This window comes from Triticum aestivum, chromosome 6A (assembly GCF_018294505.1).
Source record: "Triticum aestivum cultivar Chinese Spring chromosome 6A, IWGSC CS RefSeq v2.1, whole genome shotgun sequence".
NCBI lineage: Eukaryota > Viridiplantae > Streptophyta > Magnoliopsida > Poales > Poaceae > Triticum > Triticum aestivum.
The window spans coordinates 48,914,541-48,939,740 of NC_057809.1; positions in this window are offsets into that span (position 1 = coordinate 48,914,541).

A 25,200-nucleotide genomic window follows, 5' to 3' on the forward strand; every position below is an offset into this window, starting at 1 on the left:
GATATCTTGGTTCTCAAAAACTGAAGGCAATACTTACGCTACTTTGCTGCGTCACCCTTTCCTCTTCAAGGGAAAACCAACGCAGTGCTGAAGAGGTAGCAAGAAGGATTTCTGGCGCCGTTGCTGGGGAGATATACGCACAAGTCAAGACATAACAAGTACCCATCACAAACTCTTATCCATCGCATTACATTTTTTGCCATTTGCCTCTCGTTTTCCTCTCCCCCACTTCACCCTTGTGGTTTTATTTGCCCTCTTTTTCTGTTCACCTCTTTTTCTATCACTTCTTGTGTGCTTGTGAGTTGGATTGCTTGCCGCGATCGCTTTACCAAAAAGTGTTGATCCTCACCTTAGAAGGTTGGAAGAAATTTAAAACAACTTTAGAAGTTTTATGTCCGTGCAGTTTGAGCATAATAATTTCTTCAGGAACGAGCTTAAAGAACAAAAAACTTTTATGGGGTACATGAATAAAGAGCTCGATGATATGTCTAAAGAATTTTATGGTTTGAATTCTCAGTTCTCTCATTTTGAAAACTTAATTGCCCAAATTTCGGATAAGCAGGCCACCTTAGTTAATAAGATGGCCTCCAAATCGGAACAACTAGACGATAAGAAGGATGAAGATCTAAAAGTGATTGATGTGTCTCCTATTAAATCTTTGTTTTGCAATATGAATCTTGATAATGATGGGACTGGAGATGAGTCAACTTTAGTTAAAAGGTGTCCCAATGGTTCGGAGTTTTTAGATCTTGATGCAAAAATTAATAAAAGTGGGATTCAAGAGGTCAAAACTTTACATAGCAATGAACCCACTATTTTGGATTTCAAGGGATTTAATTATGATAATTGCTCTTTGATAGATTGTATTTCCTTGTTGCAATCCTTACTAAATTCTTCGCATGCTTATAGTCAAAATAAAGCTTTTACCAAACATATCATTGATGCTTTAATGCAATTTTACGAAGAAAAGCTTGAGTTAGAAGTTTCTATCCCTAGAAAACTTCATGATGAGTGGTGTCGGTGTCCAAACCGGCGGATCTCGGGTAGGGGTTCCCGAACTGTGCGTCTAGGCCGGATGGTAACAGGAGGCAGGGGACACGATGTTTTACCCAGGTTCGGGCCCTCTTTATGGAGGTAAAACCCTACATCCTTCTTGATTAATATTGATCATATGGGTAGTACAAGAGTAGATCTACCACGAGATCGGAGAGGCTAAACCCTAGAGGCTAGCCTATGGTATGATTGTATGTTGTGCTTGTTGTCCTACGGACTAAAACCCTTCGGTTTATATAGACACCGGAGAGGGTTAGGGTTACACAAGGTCGGTTACAAAGGAGGAGATACCCATATCCGTATTGCCTAGCTTGCCTTCCACGCCAAGTAGAGTCCCATCCGGACACGAGACGAAGTCTTTAATCTTGTATCTTCATAGTCTAACAGTCCGGCCAATAGAGATAGTCCGGCTATCTGGAGACCCCCTAATCCAGGACTCCCTCAATAGCCCCTGAACCAGGCTTCAATGACGATGAGTCCGGCGCGCAGTATTGTCTTCGGCATTGCAAGGCGGGTTCCTTCTCCGAATACATCACAGAAGAATTTGAATACGAGGATAGTGTCCGACCCTGCAAAATAAGTTCCACATACCGCCGTAGAGAGAATAATATTTTCGCAAATCCAATTTGCTGACTTGTTTTGGCAGCATGACATTATGTCATGGCCCGGTGATTATTCGAACCGTTTTTCTTCAACCAGCTCCACACATAACGCGAGGCGGTTTCTTGACACGTCTTGTCAAAGCAGAGATCGTGTTCCCCCAATTATGGGATTCTCATTAATGCGGTCGTGGGTAACCCAACCGTGTCTAGGACTCCTAGATTATAGGCAAGTCCTAAACGGCTACGGAGAGGACGCTTGATATTCACCCTCTTTATAAAGGGACAAGGTTTTCGCTTTTTCCCTCTCGTGCTCAATCGAACCCTTCCCTCGCCTCAAGTTCCAACACCCAAAGCCCAGGTTAGGTGCTCCAGATCTTCAATCATGTCCGGATCCAGTCTTCAAGGCCGATGGATGCCCTCCTCCGTGACGGAAGAGGACATCAAGAAGTTGAGGGAGGCCAGATACCTGACCGCCGAGGTTTCGCATCGGCTACCTGCTCGAGGGCAGGTCATCCCTACTCCCGAACCCAACGAGAACGTCGTGTTCGTCTCCCACTTCCTCCGAGGCCTAGGCCTCACTCTCGATCCCTTCGTCAGGGGTTTGATGTTCTATTACGGGCTAGATTGCCACGATCTAGCTCCAGACTACTTTCTCCACATCTCGACATTTATTGTCGTGTGTGAGGCCTTCCTCCGCATTACCCCTCACTTCGGCCTGTGGCTCAAGACCTTTGAAGTGAAGCCGAAGATGATCGAGGGGCAACATGCAGCGTGCGGAGGTGCATCAATAGGCAAGATGGCAGGAGCTCCATGGCCGAAAGGTTCCTTTCCAGAGGTGTCCGAATTATGGCAACGGGAGTGGTTTTACGTCACGGCTCCCAGAAGTGCCAAGTGGGCGGCTGCCCCCGCTTTCCGCTCGGGCCCCCACCACAACTGATGTCATGGATTAGCAGAGGTCTGAGCTGGGGTCCAGCCAAGGACGTGCCTATACTGCAAAGCCGCATTCGAGATCTCTTCGAGGGAGATTTTAATTTGGTCGTGGTAATACAAGTTATGCTGGTTCGTCAAGTCCAGCCTTGCAAACGCCGGCCCCTTCACTTGTGGGAGTTCAACCCAGAAGGACCATGTGCCATTCAAGGTTTCCTCGGCCTGACGCACGAGGAGATGTACAAGTCATTCTTCGAACCTCAAATAGAGTGTCCGGATACTACCGAGGACGTGGGCCTGAGCAGTAACCGCGCCGCCGAACAAGTAAGAAATCCTCTAGCCGAACACACTGTCTTTTATTCATCATGAAGTTATTTCTGAGAGTTCGCTCTTTGACCAGGACTGGCTAACAAAGGCGAAGATGATTCGGTGTTTGGCCCCCCTCCCTGAGGGTTTGGAAAATCCGGTATTGGAAAAGATGCTTGAGCTCGTACCTTGCGCAGAGCCCTCGAAGGAAGATACAGGGGGGATAATACGGGCGGACGCGGGCCCCCATCGCTGCCAGTTCCAACCGAGGGAATGAGCGTCTCCATGAAGGAGGATAACCGGGGAGGAAAAGGACTGCTTCCGAGGATCCGGAAGCCGAGGCCTCCAAACGGGAGAAGAAGTCTCCCACAGAGGGTCCTGCCTCGGGGGGTGCTTTTGCCGCACAAAGTCCGCGGGGGATCAGCCCTCCAACGAGTCGTAAGTGATCCAAAAAATACTTTAATAGTGAAGGTATACTATCTTTCTTCTGAGAAAATAACCGCCGCATATATCTTGCAGTTCGGGTCTTAGCCCTTCTCAGCTGAGCTCGTCTTCGGGGGATCTTCTTCCGGAGATGATGGAGAGCGAAACGCCTCCCCTGGACTCCTCCGCTCAAGAAGCGGGCGACCCCGAAGTGTCATCACGGAGGGCCTCTCCGGATCCGGTGAGGCCAGAAGATAATCCCATAGACCCCCGAAGTCCCCAGCGTCCGGCTCTCGAGGAGAGCGAACAAAAGAGTCCGGCACCGTCTGGTATGCGGTCGGACGTTCTGAGGGAGCTGTTGGGGCGAGCGGCCATCTCAGAAGAACACCGTACGCTGATGGGTACGGTGATGGAAAGAATTTTGTCCGCCGAAAGCGGATTACATGAAGCCTTTATGAGTCTACTGACAGGCTTTGAGGTACGTGATAGTACCGCACATGTTAGGTGTGCCCTGTGTAGATAGTAGCCCCTGAGACTGGTTGTCGACAAGAACGGCAGCGAACATAGGATCATAGTCCCAGGAAATAACCAGACTACCTTTATGTGCAGGCGGTGGAAGCTCCGGTGGCTAGCCGGACTAGTGGGTTTGCCGAATTAAAACGGCAACTGGATGCGGCGGACGCTGACATCGAGCTTGTTGACAAGAGGCTTGACGACGCACAGGGTAAGTGTTATTTTCTGGTGAATGCCACATAGTAAGAGCAGCATGATGCCAGTACCTTTAATAGATTATGACTGCAGATGGAGCTGCCACCGTGGAAACCTTGCGGGCAGAACTTGCCCGAGCCAAGGAACAAGCGAGGATTAGTAATGCAGCTGCTTTGAAGGCGGCCAAAGAGTTGAAAGCCGAGAAGGTCGCACATTGCGAGAGCCAAGAGAAGATGGCCAAGATGGTCGTAGAATTAAAAGACACTGCCGACCGTTGTTGGCTCCTAGAAAAAGAAAACCGAGCGAAGGCAACGGACCTTGAGAAGGCCACGATGGCGGACAAAGACACCCGCTCTGCTATGAGAGCGAAGAAGGAGGAGCTATGGGAAGCCGGGGATATTGCGGCTGGGAAGCCCTTCATGCTACGTAGGAAGTTCGGAGATCCATGGTATGCCCCTCTAGATTGGTTGTGGAGTTCAGCAGATGTGTATATGGACTTGGCGGCGAGCGCTGCCGATGCGGCCAAATACTTCCAAGGTCAAACAGATCGTGAAGTGGACAAGCTGTTCTGGTCGCAATTCAATGTTCCAGAGTTTCCGCTTCCATTGACTGATCAGCTAGCCGAATGGGCCGAACTAAATAGGTTGTCCGGACTCGCCATGAGGTCTGTCGTGGATCAGCTATGGCCGGAAAAGCCAAAGCCGAACAGCTATTTCAGTTTAGTGTAGCGGTTCCTTGGTGCGGTGACGCACATTAATGCGATGAAGAGGTCGGCGTGCATAGAAGGCTTGCGGATGGCCCTTGCCCATGTTAAAGCATACTGGGCGGAGATGGACGCTACCACTGTTGCGGCGCAGGGTTTGGCCATAGGCCGAGTGGCTGCCGATCACTATTTTGAGGAGGTTCTCGAGGGTGCTCGTTTGATAGAGGCCCAGTGCTCGAAGAATATTATGTTTGAGTGACATGTATTCCCATTGTAAACACAATGTTTTTATGAAATTTGATAAGGCTGTGTTTATACTTTTGCCCGAAAGTAATATGATGCCTCCTGAGCGGCTGTTTATGTACACATGTGTATAACCTGAAAGATTGCAGTCGTCGGCTTCAGCCCCCACGCATATAATGCGGAGGTGCTCGCAAAAAACACGTGTTCACACTTAACCCAACGTCTTGGTCCTATTAAGGAGGTGATAGCGCAGCGAACGAGGCAACCAGACTATAATGCTTTAACACTTTCACTTAGCCATAGGAGTTTGACAGTGGGGCTACTAGATAGCCCCTAGTGGCTCCGCACTCTCCCGATCTCGGGGTGCGTACATGCCTAGCCGGAAAACGGCCCTTCATTAAGGCGGAGGAATCCTAACATTCTGATAGGTCATCGAGTGGTTGACCAGTCTCATGCCATATCATGACAGTCAATTTTCGGCTTTCTCTACTGAGGTGCTCGTCCGGATGAACCAGGGCACAATCGCAGTAGTTCTCCTGGTGCTGCCTTAGCCGATAAAGAGGAACGTAAGGCACCAAAACACAGGAGCCGGGCAAACCCAACATTTGACCAAAGACAATGATTCGGAGCTGATGCATATAAGGCCAAACTCGCGACACCGAACACTCCCTAAGGTGTTCGGTCTTTATGGTATAAACCGGGCCTAAATAGTGCCCTTTGGAAGAAGCCCCTTGTGTCCAGGTACATGCATTATTCTGACGTGGCCACATGCCAAGACGTCAGCATCCTTCTCAATTGTGCTGAGAATTCGGTGGATGTGTATCAACAAGAGACAGTAAAAAAGGTTTACGCAGGGTCTTAATCTAAAACGAATCCTTGGAATGGGTCCCTGCTGCACGTCTGCGCCTGTGTCTCCATTGTGTCGTATCCTGGACGGGTGTAGCACGATGGTCATCTGTAAAAGAGAGGAATTTAGGTGAAAAAGTTGTCGTGAAGAGAGATAGTTTTTAAAGAAACTATGTATAACAAGAAATGAGTATAAATTGCCACTTGTCTACACGCGTTGGGCACCTTGTATTTGTAATAGGGGTGTGGCCATTAATCCGGTACAAATTACATATAGCAGCGTCGGACTCGTCTAACCGCGTCCGTGGTCTTGACGACCTATCAAATGCTTTAGTTGGTGAGGCCATTTTTAGTGTGCGCTGCCAAGGCAGTTGCATTATCTTTGGCGCGCAAAGATCGCTTAATACTTCCGTTCACTGTAATGATGCCACGTGAGCCGGGCATCTTGAGTGTGAGGGAAGCGTAGTGCGGTATTGCATTAAAGCGAGTGAAAGCTTCGCGTCCAAGTAGTGCTTGATAGCCACTTTGGAAGGAGCGATGTGGAAGGTTAAATGTTCACTACGGAAGTTATCGGGGAAGCCGAATATAACCTTTAGTAGCAGGGGGCCCATGCAATGAGCCCCTGGGCCTGGTGTTACTCCTTTAAAGGTAGTATTGCTATGGCAAATTTTCGTTGGGTCTATCCCCATTTCGCGGATTGTATCCTGGTATATCAGGTTTAGACTGCTGCCACCGTCCATCAGGACTCATGTGAAGTGGTATCCGTCAATTATTGGGTCTAATACTAGGGCAGCCCATCCTGCACGCCGGATACTTGCTGAGTAATCACGATGGTCGAAAGTGATCGGTTGAGACGACCAGTGGCAGGACTCCGCGGTGATAGGCCCTTGGGCATATTTTTCTGGGAGTGCCGTTTTGTTTCTCCCCTTGATCACGTGTAACACGTTTACTGTTTTGACTTCTGGTGGAAATTTCTTTTGTTCCCCAGTGTCTTGCTTGAGAGGCTCATCCTCGTCTTCGCTTGGTGTATCCTCCCCCTTGTGTACGGCGTTGAGCTTGCCGGACTGCTTGAAGACCCAACATTCTCTGTGGGTATGATTAGCGGGTTTACCAGGGGTGCTATGGATCTGACATATTTGGTCCAGAATTTTGTTTAGGCTGGACAGTTCGTCTCTGGCGCCTTTAGAGGGCGGCTTTTGCTGACCTGGCCGAGAGCTTTTGAATCCGGCGTTTACTGTCGTGCTCTTCGTGTTGTCTTCTTTATTCCGGCGTTTGTTATTGCTGTTGCGCCGTGATTTCCCGTTTCCATCTCTAACTTCGGATGTACTGGGGTCGCTGGTGCTGCATCTGGCTAGCCAGCTATCCTCACCCGCGCAAAAGCGGGGCATGAGGCTTGTTAATGTTGCCATTGTTCTCGGCTTTTCTTGGCCGAGGTGTCTGGCAAGCCATTCGTCACGGACGCTATGCTTAAAAGCTGCCAAGGCTTCGGCGTCCGGACAGTCGACAATTTGGTTCTTTTTAGTAAGAAACCTGTTCCAAAGCTTTCGGGCTGACTCTCCGGGCTGTTGAGTTATATGACTCAAATCATCCGCGTCCGGAGGTCGGACATAAGTCCCTTAAAAATTTGCCCGAAAGGCATCTTCGATCTCTTCCCAACTTCCAATGGAGCTTTCGGGGAGGCTCTTAAGCCAGTGCCGAGCTGGCCCTTTGAGTTTGAGGGGTAAATACTTAATGGCATGGAGATCGTCTCCCCGAGCCTTGTGGATATGGAGGATATAGTCCTCGATCCAGACCCCAGAGTCTGTTGTTCCATCGTATGCCTCTATGTTTATGGGTTTGAATCCCTCTGGAAATTCATGATCCAGCACCTCATCGGTGAAACATAGGGGGTGTGCGGCACCCCTATATCTGGGTGTACCGCGTTGTTCGGATGTTTGTTGTGTTGCATCATATGCTGGAGCACGCTTGCATGGTCCATAGATGGATCTGGTTTCGCTGTCCTTTTGATGCGAGCCCTCCCGTAGACCGCGTATTGGCTTATGTGCGGCGTTGCTTGCCGCTTTGCGTTGGCCGTGAGGTCGTCTATTCGGCCAGATGGTTGTTTTAATTTTTGGTTGTGGGGGTCTAAGGCCTCCTCATCGAATTCAGGTATCAACTTCCGCTTTGGGTAGCTCTTGGTGTGGCGATTGCCGCCATACTTCGCTGCTGTGTTGAGTAATTTACTCCATCTGATTTGGAGTGTGTCCTGCGCAGCCTTGAGCCTTTGCTTCTGCTTTTTCAGACTCCTCGCGGTGGCAACAAGCCTTTGACGGGCATTCTGCTGCTCCAGGTGCCTGTCCGGCGTTATGTCGTCCGGACTATTATCTTTGACATAATTGGTTTGTTCGGTTTGATTCTCCGTATTGCCGTGGCCCGGCAGTGGTTCGCCCTGCTCCAACGCTGGGTCTGTGCGATCGTTATTTCTGCCGAGGCGGGATTTGGGGCGGCGCTTACGCCGCCGCTTTGACTGCTTCTCGTGGGAACAAGCCTTCGTTGCGTCCTTTCGTTCCTCATCGTCGTCTTGTTTTGGTGTGTCCACCATGTATATGTCATATGATGAGGTGGACGTCCAGCGCCCTGTGGGCGGTGGTTCCTCTTCGCCTCCCGCATCGTCGTCCATACCGGCGATGTCTTCGGAGTCGAAGTCGAGCATGTCGGTTGAGTCATCGACAATGGCTATTAAGTGGGTGGTGGGTGGGCATCGAATTTCTTTGTCGTACGCATCTCGATCTTGCCGGACATAGTTTGGCCAGGATTCTCCTGACAAGGAGAGAGACCTTAATGAGTTCAGTATGTTGCCAAAGGGCGGGTGCTGAAAAATATCCGTGGAGGTAAACTCCATGATCGGCGCCCAATCAGATTCGATAGGAACGGGCGCAGGCGGTTCAGAGTCCATGGCCGGAGAAGGATCCGGCAGTTTAACAACACGGCTCTCGTGCAAGGCAAGGTCGATGTTCGGCTCGATCGCCTCTAAGGGTAAGGCCTCCGTGCCGGGGTCCATCCACCCGTCCGCGGAAGGCCCGACTAGCTCTAAGTTGAGGGCCGGAGCGGCTGCCGGTGCGATCTCCTTAACACTGTCCAATGGGAGAACTAAGTCATGTTCATCGTGACCGCGTGGCGCACAAGGCAGAGGCTTGAATCCGTCGAAGATCAAATCTCCACGGATATCGGCTGTGTAGTTTAAGCTTCCAAATCTGACCTGATGGCTAGGGGCGTAGCTTTCAATCTGCTCCAGATGGCGAAGCGAATTAGCCCGCAGTGCAAAGCCGCCGAATACGAAGATCTGTCCGGGGAGAAAAGTCTCACCGTGGACCGCATCACTATCGATGATAGTAGGAGCCATCAAGCCTAACGGCGACGACACAGAGGAACTCTCAATGAAAGCACCAATGTTGGTGTCAAAACCGGCGGATCTCGGGTAGGGGGTCCCGAACTGTGCATCTAGGCCGGATGGTAACAGGAGGCAGGGGACACGATGTTTTACCCAGGTTTGGGCCCTTTTGATGGAGGTAAAACCCTACGTCCTGCTTGATTAATATTGATGATATGGGTAGTACAAGAGTAGATCTACCACGAGATCGGAGAGGCTAAACCCTAGAAGCTATCCTATGGTATTCGGGCCCTCTTGATGGAGGTGAAACCCTACGTCCTGCTTGATTAATATTGATGATATGGGTAGTACAAGAGTAGATCTACCACGAGATCGGAGAGGCTAAACCCTAGAAGCTAGCCTATGGTATGATTGTATGTTGTGGTTGTTGCCCTATGGACTAAAACCCTTTGGTTTATATAGACACCGGAGAGGGTTAGGGTTACACAAGGTCGGTTACAAAGGAGGAGATATCCATATCCGTATTGCCTAGCTTGCCTTCCACGCCAAGTAGAGTCCCATCCGGACACGAGACGAAGTCTTCAATCTTGTATCTTCATAGTCTAACAGTCCGACCAATAGAGATAGTCCGGCTGTCCGGAGACCCCCTAATCCAGGACTCCCTCAAGTGGGAACCTACTATTAAAATTAAGATTAAAGACCATGCATGCTACGCTTTATGTGATTTGGGTGCTAGTGTTCCATGATTCTAAAAACTTTGTGTAATGTGTTAGGTTTCCGTGAATTTGATGATTGTTCTTTAAATTTGCACCTCACAGATTCCACTATTAAGAAACCTATGGGAAGGATTAATGATGTTATTATTGTTGCAAATAGGAATTATGTGCCCATAGATTTCATTGTTCTTGACATTGATTGCAATCCTACTTGTCCCATTATTCTTGGTAGAGCTTTCCTTAGAACGATTGGTGCAATTATTGATATGAAAGAAGGAAACATTATATTACAATTCCCGTTAAGGAAAGGCATGGAACACTTTCCTAGAAAGAAAATTAAATTACCTTATGAATCTATTATGAGAACCACTTATGGATTGCATACCAAAGATGACAATACCTAGATCTATTCATGTTTTTATGCCTAGCTAGGGGCGTTAAACGATAGCCCTTGTTGGGAGGCAACCCAATTTTATTTTTGTTTCTTGCTTTGTGGTTCTGTTTAGCAATAAATAATTCATATATCTTCTGTTTAGATGTGGTTTTATGCTTTTAATTATTGTTTGTGTCAAGTAGAACCTTTGGGAAGACTTGGGGGAAGTTTTTGCGATCTTGGTGTAAAAAACAGAAACTTTAGCGCTCACGAGATTTGCTTCCATTTTTTACTGGAGAGTGCGATTAGGTTGATTCTTTTTGAAGCTGATTAATAGACAAATTTATCACGTACCCCAAGTTATTTTAGAATTTTTGGGGTTACATAAGTATTCTAAACCTACAGATTACTACAGACTGTTCTGTTTTTGACAGATTCTGTTTTTGTTGTGTTGTTTGCTTATTTGGATGAATCTATGGCTAGTATCGGGGCTATGAACCATAGACAAGTTGGAATACAGTAGGTTTAACACCAATATAAACAAATAATGAGTTCATTACAGTACCTTAAGTGGTGGTTTGTTTTCTTATACTAACGGAGCTCATGAGATTTTTTGTTCAGTTTTGTGTTGTGAAGTTTTCATGTTTTGGGTAAAGATTTGATGGATTATGGAACAAGGAGTGGAAAGAGCCTAAGATTGGGGATACCCAAGGCACCCCAAGGTAAAATTCAAGGACAACCAAAAGCCTAAGCTTGTGGATGCCCCGGAAGGCATCCCCTCTTTCGTCTTTGTCCATCGGTAACTTTACTTGATGCTATATTTTTATTCACCACATGATATGAGTCTTTGATTTTTAGTTTACCACAATCATCCTTGCTGTACACACCTTTTGGGAGAGACACACATGAATCGGAATTTATTAGAATACTCTATGTGCTTCACTTATATCTTTTGAGCTAGACAATTTTGCTCTAGTGCTTCACTTATATCTTTTTAGAGCACGGTGGTGGTTTTATTTTTTAGAAATTATTGATCTATCATGCTTCACATATATCATTTTTAGAGTCCTTTATAACAGCATGGTAATTTTCCTTGGCTATAAAATTAGTCCTAATATGATAGGCATCCAAGATGGGTATAATAAAAACTATCATAAAAAGTGCATTGAATACTATGAGAAGTTTGATAATTGATGATTGTTTTGAGATATGAAGATCTTAATATTAGAGTCATGCTAGTTGAGTAGTTTTGAATTAGAGAAATACTTGTGTTAAAGTTTGTGATTCTCGTAGCATGCACGTATGGTGAACCGTTATGTGATGAAGTCGGTGCATGATTTATTTATTGATTGTCTTCCTTATGAGTGGCGGTCAGGGACGAGCGATGGTCATTTCCTACCAATCTATCCCCCTAGGAGCATGAGCGTAGTACTTTGTTTTGGTAACTAATATATTTTTGCAATAATTATGTGAGTTCTTTATGACTAAAGTTGAGTCCATGGATTATACACACTCTCACCCTTCCACCATTGCTAGCCTCTCTAGTACCGCACAACTTTCACCGGTACCATAAACCCACCATATACCTTCCTCAAAACACCCACCATACCTACCTGTTATGGCATTTCCATAGCCATTCCGAGATATATTGCCATGCAACTTACCACCATTCTGTTTATTATGACACGCTTCATCATTGTCATATTGCTTTGCATGATCATGTAGTTGACATCGTATTTGTGGCAAAGTGATAACCCACAAGTATAGGGGATCGCAATAGTTTTCGAGGGTAAAGTATTCAACCAAAATTTATTGATTCGACACAAGGGGAGCCAAAGATTATTCTCAAGTATTAGCAGCTGAGTTGTCAATTCAACCACACCTGGAAACTTAGTATCTGCAGCAAAGTATTTAGTAGCAAAGTAGTATGATAGTAGTGGTAATGGTAGCAAAAGGTAATAGTAGTAAAAGTAATGTTTTTGGTATTTTGTAGTGATGATAGCAATGGCAACGGGAAAGTAAATAAGCGAAGAACAATATATGGAAAGCTCGTAGCCAATGGATCGGTGATGGAGAATTATGCCGGATGCGGTTCATCATGTAACAGTCATAACTTAGGGTGACACAGAACTAGCTCCAGTTAGTCAATATAACGTAGGCATGTATTCTGAATATAGTCATACATGCTTATGGAAAAGAACTTGCATGACACCTTTTGTCCTACCCTCCCGTGGCAGCGGGGTCCTTATGGAAACTAAGTGATATTAAGGCCTCCTTTTAATAGAGTACCAGAACAAAGCATTAACACATAGTGAATACATGAACTCCTCAAACTACGGTCATCACAGGTAAGTATCCCGATTATTGTCACTTCGGGGTTAACAGATCATAACATATAATAGCTGACTATAGACTTGCAAGATAGGATCAAGAACACTCATATATTGATGAAAACATAATAGGTTCAGATCTGAAATCATGGCACTCGGGCCCGAGTGACAAGCATTAAGCATAGCAAAGTCATAGAAACATCAATCTCAGAACATAGTGGACACAAGGGATCAAACCCTAACAAAACTAACTCAATTACATGATAGATCCCATCCAACCCATCACCGTCCAGCAAGGCTACGATGGAATTACTAACGCATGGCGGTGAGCATCATGAAATTGGTGATGGAGGATGGTTGATGATGACGATGGCGACGGATTCCCCTCTCCGGAGCCCCGAACGGACTCTAGATCAGCCCCCCGAGAGGTTTTAGGGCTTGGCGGCGGCTCCGTATCGTAAAACACGATGATTTCTTCTCTCTGATTTTTTTCTCCCCGAAACACAATATATGGAGTTGGAGTCGGAGTCGGAGAGGCAACAGGGGGCCCACGAGGTAGGGGGCGTGCCCTAGGGGGGCAGGCGCGCCCCCACCCTCATGGACATTTGGTGGGCCCCCTGGCCTTCATCTTTTGCAGGTATTTTTCATATTTTATGAAAAGTTGCTATGTGAAGTTTCAGGTCATTCTGAGAACGTTTGTTCCTGCACATAAATAACACCATGGTTATTCTGCTGAAAACAGCGCCAGTCCAGGTTAGTTCCATTCAAATCATGCAAGTTAGAGTCCAAAACAAGGGCAAAAGTGTTTGGAAAAGTAGATATGTTGGAGACGTATCAACTCCCCCGAGGTTAAACCTTTGCTTGTCCTCAAGCAATTTAGTTGACAAACTGAAAGTGATAAAGAAAAACTTTTGCAAACTCTGTTTGCTCTTATTGTTGTAAATATGTAAAGCCAGCATTCAAGTTTTCAGCAAAGATTATAACTAACCACATTTACTATAATGCGTAGATCTCAAGTTTACTCATATCAATAGAATAATCAATTAGCGAGCCATAATAATAAATCTCGGATGACAACACTTTCTCAAAACAATCATAATATGATATAACAAGGTGGTATCTCGCTATCCCTTTCTGAGACCGCAAAACATAAATGCAGAGCACCTTTAAAGACCAAGGACAGACTAGACATTGTAATTCCTGGTAAAAGAGATCCAGTCAAGTCATAATCAATGTAAACTAACAGTAATGAATGCAAATGACAGCGGTGCTCTCTAACTGGTGCTTTTTAATAAGAGGATGATGACTCGGCATAAAAGTAAATAGATAGGCCCTTCGCAGAGGGAAGCAGGGATTTGTAGAGGTGCCAGAGCTCGGTTTTGAAACAGAGGTGAATAATATTTTGAGCGGTATACTTTCATTGTCAACATAACAACCGAGAGATGGCGATATCTTCCATGCTACATAGATAATAGGCGGTTCCCAAACAGAATGGTAAAGTTTATACCCCCCCTTCCACCAACAAGCATCAATCCATGGCTTGCTCGAAACAACGAGTGCCTCCAACTAACAAGAGTCTCAGGGGGAGTTTTGTTTGCAATTATTTTGATTTGATTTGCATAAAGCATGGGACTGGGCATCCCGGTGACCAGCCACTTTCTCGTGAGTGGGAAGCAGAGTCCACTCCTCTTGAGAATAACCCGCCTAACATGGAAGATACGGACATCCCTAGTTGATACATGAGCTATTCGAGCATACAAAACAGGATATTTATTTGAAGGTTTAGAGTTTAGCACATACAAATTTACTTGGAACGGCAGGTAGATACCGTATATAGGTAGGTATAGTGGACTCATGTGGAATAACTTTGGGGTTTAAGGGATTGGATGCACAAGCAGTATTCCTGCTTAGTACAGGTGAAGGCTAGCAAAAGACTGGGAAGCGACCAGCTAGAGAGCGACAACACTCATGAACATGCATTAAAATTAATCAACACCGAATGCAAGCATGAGTAGGATATAATCCACCATGAACATACATATCATGAAGGCTATGTTGATTTTGTTTCAACTACATGCGTGAACATGCACCAAGTCAAGTCACTTACATCATTCATAGGAGGATACCAACCTATCATACCACATCATAACCATTTTAATAGCATGTTGGCATGCAAGGTAATCCATTATAACTCATAGCTAGTCAAGCATGGCACAAGAAACTATGATCTCTAATTGTCATTGCAAACATGTTTATTCATAATAGGCTGAATCAGGAACGATGAACTAATCATATTTACAAAAACAAAAGAGGTCGATTTCATGCCAGCTTTTCTCATCTCAGTCAGTCCATCATATATCATCATAATTACCTTTCACTTGCACAACTGAATGATGTCAATAATAATAATAATAGTGCACGTGCATTGGACTAAGCTGGAATCTGCAGGCATTCAATAAACAGGAGAAGACAAGGCAATATGGGCTCTTTTGTCAGATAAACAATAATGCATATAAGAGCCACTTCAACAATTTTAATCATGGTCTTCTCCTATCAACCCCCAAAGAAAAGAAAAGAAATAAAACTATTTACACGGGAAAGCTCCCAACAAGCAAAAGAAGAACAGGAAATCTGTTTGGGTTTTCTTTTTAATTACTACTACAAGCATGGAAATTAAACTAACTAAAAGCTACAACTAATTTTTTGGTTTTTTCTTAAGGTTTATTAAACACATAAGAAGAAAGCATAAAAAGGAAAATAAAGTAGCATGGATGATACAATGAAAAAGTATGAGCACCGACATCTAGCAATGAGTATGTGAACATAAATGTAATGTCGGTGGGAAATACGTACTCCCCCAAGCTTAGGCTTTTGGCCTAAGTTTGCCTATGGCCACGGCTGGCCTGGCGGATATCCATAATAGTAGCTGGGGTCGTACTGTGATGCAGCGGCTATCGCCTGCTGAGTTGCAGCGTGGCGACGAGCGGCCTCCTCTCTCCTATCATACTCATTTGCCTCCTCTCTGGTCATAGTATATCTTCCTCTTGCCTGATAATCAAAGAAGGCAGGAGCAGGGAGAGTAATACGGACAGCACGGCGTCTGTCAAAGATTAGTCTATACTGGAGAGGTGATTCGTTCCTCTCGACAAACTGGTGGTGAACCATAGCATTAAAATCTAGATAAGCAGGAGGTAATTCAACATCATCTTCGCGTATGGCTACACCCAGAAAATTAGCTATGCGGGTTGCATAAATTCCACCAAAGAAATCTCCATTGAATCTATTAAGATGCAACCTACGTGCAACAATGGCTCCCAAATTATAAGATTTGTCTCCTAACACAGCACTCCGAAGAATACTGAGGTCAGGGACACACATGTGACATGCCTCATCTTTACCATTAATGCATCTACCTATAAAGAGAGCAAAATAATGTATAGTAGGAAAGTGAATGCTCCCTATGGTAACTTGTGTAATATCTCTAGATTCTCCCACAGTTATGCTAGCAAGAAAATCTCTAAATTCAGATTTGCGAGGATCCCTTATACTACCCCATTGTGGAAGTTTGCATGCACTGGTAAAATCCTCTAAGTCCATGGTGTAAGAATTATCATAAAGATCAAACAGGACAGTTGGAGAATTACGTGAAGATGAAAATTCAAACCTCCTCACAAAGGAACTAGTGAGATTGTGATACTGGCTGCACTTCTCTTCCTCGAAGCTCACAAGATCAGCGTTACGCAAATATGCGTTGAATTCTTCCTTAATTCCCGCGCGATCCATAAAGTTTTTAGAAGGCCACTCACAAGGACGCACTGGAGCGTCTCTTGGTGGCTCATCATCAGCATCACGCACATTGCAAGCATGGGTCCTTGCTTCCTTGAGGAACCACCTTGGAACATTTTCCTAAGCATATTTCTTCCTCTAAAAAATTCTGAAAATTTTTAGTAACTTCGAAATAATAGTAAACCAAACTCAATAATATTGATAGCAACTACTTCTACAAGTGCCTAGGGCCTATATCATGCAACAAAACTACTTTGAACCATGTAAATTTCACATGCAAGCTCAAGAACAGGGTCACCTAAGCAGCAAAAGTTTGCAATGAATAAAGCACTAGAACAAAAACTAATTGGACCAATGGAGGAGTCACAGACCAAGGAACAATCTCCCCAAGCAGTTTTATGAGAGGTGCTTTGAGCAAGGAGATCGAAAATGGCAGCAAAGCAAGCTATAACTCGTGCTTGAGCTGGATATTCCTGTTTGGGGGAGGAAGAAGGAGTGTATAGGTAAAAGGATAAGTGGAGGAGGGCCACCGTGGGCCCACGAGGTAGGGGGCGCGCCCAGGGGGGTAGGGCGCGCCCTCCACCCTCGTGGGCAAGTGGTTGGCCCCCTGCTGTGTTCTTTGTGCCAAATATTCTCAAATATTCTGGAAAAATCATATTTAAATTTCAGGGCATTTGGAGAACTTTTATTTTCGAGGTATTTTTATATTGCACGAATAATCAGATAACAGACAGAAAAATATTTATTTTTATTTTATTTAATATAAATAACAGAAAGTAAAAGTGGGGTACAGAAGGTTGTGCCTTCTAGTTTCATCCATCTCATGATCATCAAAAGGAATCCACTAACAAGGTTGATCAAGTCTTGTTAACGAACTCATTCCGAATAACATGGGACCGAAGAAATTTCGAATAACACTATGTTACATCAATGGGGATATGCACATCCCCAATAATAAGAATATCATATTTCTTCTTGACAGTAGGAAGAGGAAATTCAAAACCTCCAAATATAATCGATGACATTATTCCAATATAGTTGATACTATGAACTTGAGGTTGTTTCCTCGGAAAGTGTACCGTATGCTCATTACCATTAACATGAAAAGTGACATTGCCTTTAGTGCAATCAATAACAGCCCCTAGAGTATTCAAAAAGGGTCTTCCAAGAATAATAGACATATTATTGTCCTCGGGAATATCAAGAATAACAAAGTCCGTTAAAATAGTAATGTTTGCAACTACAACAGGCACATCCTCACAAATACCGACAGGTATAGTAGTTGATTTATCAGCCATTTGCAACGATATTTCAGTAGGTGTCAACTTATTCAAATCAAGTCTACGATATAAAGAGAGACATAACACTAGCACCGGCTCCAAGATCACATAAAGCAGTTTTAACATAGTTTCTTTTAATGGAGCATGGTATAGTTGGTACACCGGGATCTCCAAGTTTCTTTGGTATTCCACCCTTAAAGGTATAATTAGCAAGCATGGTGGAAATTTCAGCTTTCGGCATCTTTCTTTTATTTGTAGCAGTATATTTCATGTACTTAGCATAAGGATTTGTTTTGAGCATATCAGTTAATCACATACGCAAAAAGATAGGTCTAATCATTTCAGCAAAGCGCTCAAAATCCTCATCATCCTTTTTCTTGGATGGTTTTGGAGGAAAGGGCATGGGTTTCTGAACCCATGGTTCTCTTTCTTTACCATGTTTCCTAGCAACAAAATCTTTCTTATCATAACGTTGATTCTTTGATTGTGGGTTATCAAGATCAACAGCAGGTTCAATTTCTATGTCATTATCATTACTAGGTTGAGCATCATTATGAACATTATCATTAACATTATCACTAGTTTCAGGTTCATTAGCATATTGAGTTTCAGCATCAGAAATAGAAATATCATTTGGATTCTCAGGTGTTTCAACAATAGGATCACTAGAAGCATGCAAAGTCTTATCATTTTTCTTTTTCTTCTTTTTAGAAGAACTAGGTACATCTATATTATTTCTGTGAGAATCTTGCTCAATTCTCTTCGGGTGGCCTTCAGGATACAAAGGTTCCTGAGTCATTTTACCAGTTCTAGTAGCCACTCTAACAGCATTGTCATTATCTTTACTATTCAATTCATTGAGCAAATCATTTTGAGCTTTAAGTACTTGGTCTACTTGAGTGGTAACCATAGAAGCATGTTTACTAAGAAGTTTACGTTCACCTTTAACATCAGCCATATAATCACCCAAGTGTAAAAGCATATTTGAATTGTATTTCAATTGTCTACCAAAATAAGCATTAAAGTCTTCTTGCTTAGCCATAAATTTATCAAACTCATATAAGCATGGGCTAGCAAATTTAGTAAATGGGATTTCAGCTTTATCATATCTATAGAGAGAATTTACCTTTACTACCTGTGTTGGGTTATCAAGACCATGAGTTTCTTCAATAGGTAATGGATTAAGATTATATGTTTCTTCAACAGGCGGTAAATTAAGACCATGTATTTCTTCAATATGAGGTAAATTCTTAACATCTTCAGCTTTAATACCTTTTTCTTTCATAGATTTCTTTGCCTCTTGCATATCTTCAGGACTGAGAAATAGAATACCCCTCTTCTTCGGAGTTGGTTTAGGAATAGGCTCAGGAATTGGCTCCGGAGGTGTCCAATTATTTTCATTTGTCAACATATTATTCAATAGAATTTCAGCTTCATCCGGTGTTCTTTCCCTCAAAACAGAACCAACACAACTATCCAGGTAATCTCTAGAGGCATCGGTTAGTCCATTATAAAAGATATCAAGTATTTCATTTTCCTTAAGGGGATGATCAGGCAAAGTAGTAAGTAATTGGAGAAGCCTCCCCCAAGCTTGTGGGAGACTCTCTTCTTCAATTTGCACAAAATTATATATATCCCTTAAAGCAGCTTGCTTCTTATGAGCAGGGAAATATTTAGCAGAGAAGTAATAAATCATATCCTGGGGACTACGCACACAACCAGGATCAAGAGAATTAAACCATATCTTAGCATCACCCTTTAATGAGAACGAAAATATTTTAAGAATATAAAACTAGTGAGTTCTCTCATCTTTAGTAAGCAGGGTAGCTATATTATTCAATTTAGTACGATGTGCCACAACAGTTTCAGATTCATAACCATGAAAAGGATCAGATTCAACCAAAGTAATTATATCAGGATCAACAGAGTATTCATAATCCTTATCAGTAACAAAGTTAGGTGAAGTATCAAAAGCAGGGTCAGGTTTCATTCTAGCATTTAGAGATTGCTTACTCCATTTAGCTAATAACCTTTTGAGTTCATTTCTATTTTTGCAAGCTAAAATAGATAAAAAAGCTTCTTGATCAAAAACATAACCCTTAGGAATAACAAGTGATTGTTCATCATCACTTTCATCAGTATCATCAGATTCAATATTTTCAATTTCTCTAGCCCTAGCAAGTTGTTCATCAAGAAACTCACTAAGTGGCATAGTAGTATCAGGCATAGAGGTAGTTTCATCATAAGTATCATGCATAGCAGAAGTGGCATCATCAATAACATGCGACATATCAGAACGAATAGCAGAAGCAGGTGTAGGTGTCACAAGCTTACTCAAAACAGAAGGTGAATCAAGTGCAGAGCTAGATGGCAGTTCCTTACCTCCCCTCGTAGTTGAGGGATAGATCTTGGTTTTTGGATCTCTCAAGTTCTTCATAATGATAAGCAGATATATATCCCAAGTGACTCAACGAATAGAGCTATGCTCCCCGGCAACGGCGCCAGAAAATATTCTTGATAACCCACGAGTATAGGGGATCAGAACAGTTTCCAAGGGTAAAGTATTCAACCCAAATTTATTGATTCGACACAAGGGGAGCCAAAGAATATTCTCAAGTATTAGCAGCTGAGTTGTCAATTCAACCACACCTGGAAACTTAGTATCTGCAGCAAAGTATTTAGTAGCAAAGTAATATGATAGAAGTGATAACGGTAGCAAAAGGTAACAGTAGTAAAAGTAATGTTTTTGGTATTTTGTACTGATGATAGCAATAGCAATGGGAAAGTAAATAAGCGAAGAACAATATCTGGAAAGCTCGTAGGCAATGGATCGGTGATGGAGAATTATGCCGGATGCAGTTCATCATGTAATAGTCATAACCTAGGATGACACAGAACTAGCTCCAGTTCGTCAATATAACGTAGGCATGTATTCCGAATATAGTCATACGTGCTTATGGAAAAGAACTTGCATGACATCTTTTATCCTACCCTCCCATGGCAGCGGGGTCCTTACGGAAACTAAGGGATATTAAGGCATCCTTTTAATAGAGTACCGGAACAAAGCATTAACACATAGTGAATACATGAACTCCTGAAACTACGGTCATCACCGGTAAGTATCCCGATTATTGTCACTTCGGGGTTAACGGATCATAACACATAATAGGTGACTATAGACTTGCAAGATAGGATCAAGAACACTCATATATTGATGAAAACATAATAGGTCCAGATCTGAAATCATGGCACTCGGGCCCTACTGACAAGCATTAAGCATAGCAAAGTCATAGCAACATCAATCTCGGAACATAGTGGACACTAGGGATCAAACCCTAACAAAACTAACTGGATTACATGATAGATCCCATCCAACCCATCACCGTCCAGCAAGCCTACGATGGAATTACTCATGCACGGCAGTGAGCATCATGAAATTGGTGATGGAGGATGGTTGATGATGACGATGGCGACGGATTCCCCTCTCCGGAGCCCCGAACGGACTCTAGTTCAGCCCTCCCGAGAGGTTTTAGGGCTTGGCGGCGGCTCCGTATCGTAAAACGTGATGATTTCTTCTCTCTGATTTTTTGCTCCCCGAAACACAATATATGGAGTTGGAGTCGGAGAGGCAACAGGGGGCCCACGTGGACAGGTAGTGGGCCCCCTGGCCTTCATCTTTTGCAGGTATTTTTCATATTTTCTGAAAAGTTGCTATGTGAAGTTTCAGGTCATTCCGAGAACGTTTGTTCCTGCACATAAATAACACCATGGTAATTCTGCTGAAAACAACGTCAGTCCGGGTTAGTTCCATTCAAATCATGCAAGTTAGAGTCCAAAACAAGGGCAAAAGTGTTTGGAAAAGTAGACACGTTGGAGACATATCACAAAGCCACCGTTCATAATTCTTTCATACATGTCACTCTTTCATACATGTCACTCATGAGTCATTGCACATCCCGGTACACCGCCGGAGGCATTCATATAGAGTCATATTTTGTTCCAAGTATCGAGTTGTAATTCTTGAGTTGTAAGTAAATAAAAGTATGATGATCATCATTATTAGAGCATTGTCCCAGTGAGAAAAGGATGATGGAGACTATGATTGCCCCACAAGTCGGGATGAGACTCCGGACGAAAAATAAAAAAGAGAAAAAAAGAGGCCATAAAAAAGAGGGAAGGCCCAAAAAACAAAAAAATGAGATAAAAAGAGAGAAGGGACAATGTTACTATCCTTTTACCACACTTGTGCTTCAAAGTAGCACAATGATCTTCATGATAGAGAGTCTCCTATGTTGTGACTTTCATATACTAGTGGGAATTTTACAATATAGAACTTGGCTTGTATATTCCAATGATGGGCTTCCTCAAAATGCCTTAGGTCATCGTGAGCAAGCAAGTTGATTGCATACCCACTTAGTTGTTTTGTTGAGCTTTCATACACTTATAGCTCTAGTGCATCCGTTACATGGCAATCCCTACTCACTCACATTGATATCTATTGATGGGCATCTCCATAACCCATTGATACGCCAAGTTGATGTGAGACTATCTTCTCCTTTTTGTCTTCTCCACAACCACCGTTCTATTCCACCTATGGTGCTATGTCCATGGCTCATGCTCATATATTGCGTGAAGATTGAAAAAGTTTGAGAACATCAAAAGTATGAAACAATTGCTTGGCTTGTCATCGGGGTTGTGCATGATTTAAATACTTTATGTGGTGAAGATAGAGCATAGCCAGACTATATGATTTTGTAGGGATAACTTCCTCTGGCGATGTTATTTTGAGAAGACATGATTGCTTTATTAGTATGCTTGAAGTATTATTGTTTTTATGTCAATATTAAACTTTTGTCTTGAATCTTTCGGATCTGAACATTCATGCCACAATAAATAAAATTACATTGAGAATTATGCTAGGTGGCATTCCACATCAGAAATTCTGTTTTTATCATTTACCAACTCAAGGACGAGCAGGAAGTAAGCTTGGGGATGCTTGATACGTCTCCAACGTATCTATTATTTTTTATTGTTCCATGCTATTATATTATATGTTTTGGATGTTTAATGGGCTTTAATTTTCCTTTTTATATTATTTTTGGGACTAACATACTAATCAAAGGCCTAGTGCAAATTGTTGTTTCTTTTGCCTATTTCAGTGTTTCACAGAAAAGGAATATCAAACGTAATCCAAACAAAATGAAACCTTCTGGAGAGTTATTTTTGGAACAAACGTGATCCAGGAGACTTGGAGTGGCCGTCAGGAAAGAAGCAAGGAGGCCACGAGGCAGGGGCGCGCCCCCCACCCTCGTGGGCCCCTCGCAACTCCACCGACGTTCTTATTCCTCCTATATATACCCATATACCCCAAAAACATCCAGGAGCACCACGAAACCCTATTTCCAACGCCGCAATCTTCTGTACCCAAGAGATCCCATCTTGGGGCCTTTTCCGGAGCTCCGACGCAGGGGGAATTGATCATGGAGGGCTTCTACATCAACACCATAGCCTCTCCGATGATTTGTGAGTAGTTTACCACAAAACTTTGGGTCCATAGTTATTAGCTAGATGGCTTCTTCTCTCTCTTTGCATCTCCATACATAGTTCTCCTGGATTCTCTTGGAGATCTATTCGATGTAATTCTTTTTGTGGTGTGTTTGTCGAGATCCGATGAATTGTGGGTTTATGATCAAGATTATCTATGAACAATATTTGATTATTCTCTGAAATCTATTATGTATGATTTGTTATCTTTGCAAGTCTCTTCGAATTATCAGTTTGGTTTGGCTTACTAGATTGATCTTTCTTGCGATGGGAGAAGTGCTTAGCTTTGGGTTCAATCTTGCGGTGTCCTTTCCCAGTGACAGCAGGGGCAGCAAGGCACGTATTGTATTGTTGCCATCAAGGATAAAAAGGATGGGGTTTATATCATATTGCTTGAGCTTATCCCTCTACATCATGTCATCTTGCCTAATATGTTACTCTGTTCTTATGAACTTAATACTCTAGATGCATGCTGGATAGCGGTCAATGTGTGGAGTAATAGTAGTAGATGCAGAATCGTTTCGGTCTACTTGTCACAGACGTGATGCCTATATACATGATCATGCCTAAATATTCTCATAATTATGCACTTTTCTATCAATTGCTCGACAGTAATTTGTTTACCCACCGTAATACTTATGCTATCTTGAGAGAAGCCACTAGTAATCCTATGGCCCGGGTCTATCTTCCATCATATTATTTTCATATCAACTTGCTATTTCTATTACCGTTTGTTTTGCAATCTTTATCTTCCAATCTATATCATAAAAATACCAAAAATATTTATCTTATTATCTCTATCAGATATAACTTTCGTAAGTGATCATGAAGGGATTGACAACCCCTTTATCTTGTTGGTTGCGAGGTTCTTTTTTGTTTGTGCAGGTACTAGGTGACTTGTGTGTAGTCTCCTGCTGGATTGATACCTTGGTTCTCAAAAACTGAGGGAAATACTTACGCTACTTTGCTACATCACCCTTTCCTCTTCAAGGGAAAACCAACGTAGTGCTCAATAGGTAGCAGAAACGAGCGGCGGGAGGTCGATGGCGGCGAGGAGATGATCCGGAGACCTGAGGAGGCAAAGCAGGACACACGCGCGGGCTGAGGAGTTTAGAAATTTCAAAAATCTCACCCGTGGGTATATATATCCTGACCCTGTCGGTTTGACCAAGTGGAACGACTCGGTGGCACCGAGATGCAGAATCGCGACAGATTACTGCAACTCGGTGTGATCAAAAAGATCAAATCGGTTGCACCGAGATGGAAAACGTAGATCAACTTAGTGAACTCGGTGTGACCGAAGTGGATGACTCGGTCATACCGAAATGCACAAAAAGGTTTTGGAAGTTTAAGTCTATGACGAATCGGGGACTCCGAGTGTTCCTCACACAAAGTGGTTCGACTCTGACTTGATCAAACTTTGTGATGTAGCATGAATAGAGTTTGAGATGAGAAAAACATAGATAGATAGAGGGGGTTCTTAGGCATTCTTGTCCATCCACTTGAAAAAAGAAAAAAACGCCAAACAATCAAAACAACAAGTGGATGTCCTCGAATGAGTAAAATATGCAACCAACATGCTCTCACAATAGAATGGCAAATGAAATATGTGGCAAAGCATGCACAAACACTCTAGCATCTATCAAGCAATTGGCGATGACTAGGCCATCTATATATGAGTATATTGACTGAGGAGTCAAATGAGAAAATTTGATCGTAGGTTATACTCATCATTTAAGCATAAGTGGGGTTGCCACTTTTACATAAGGCATTGTTGTATTCACACCATTAGAGTTGCTTTAGCTCAATTGATTAGAGTAAATCTCAACCTAGATGTGATATCCCCCCTAAGAGGGATGAACTAACCTTGGGTTTTGTCGATGATGACTTCATGTAGTTGTTGAAGATGTAGATGCTCAATGTTGATGTATATCATTTGAAGCAATCCATTGTAGTGAGTTGCACTTTCAATACCTACACGGGTTAGTCC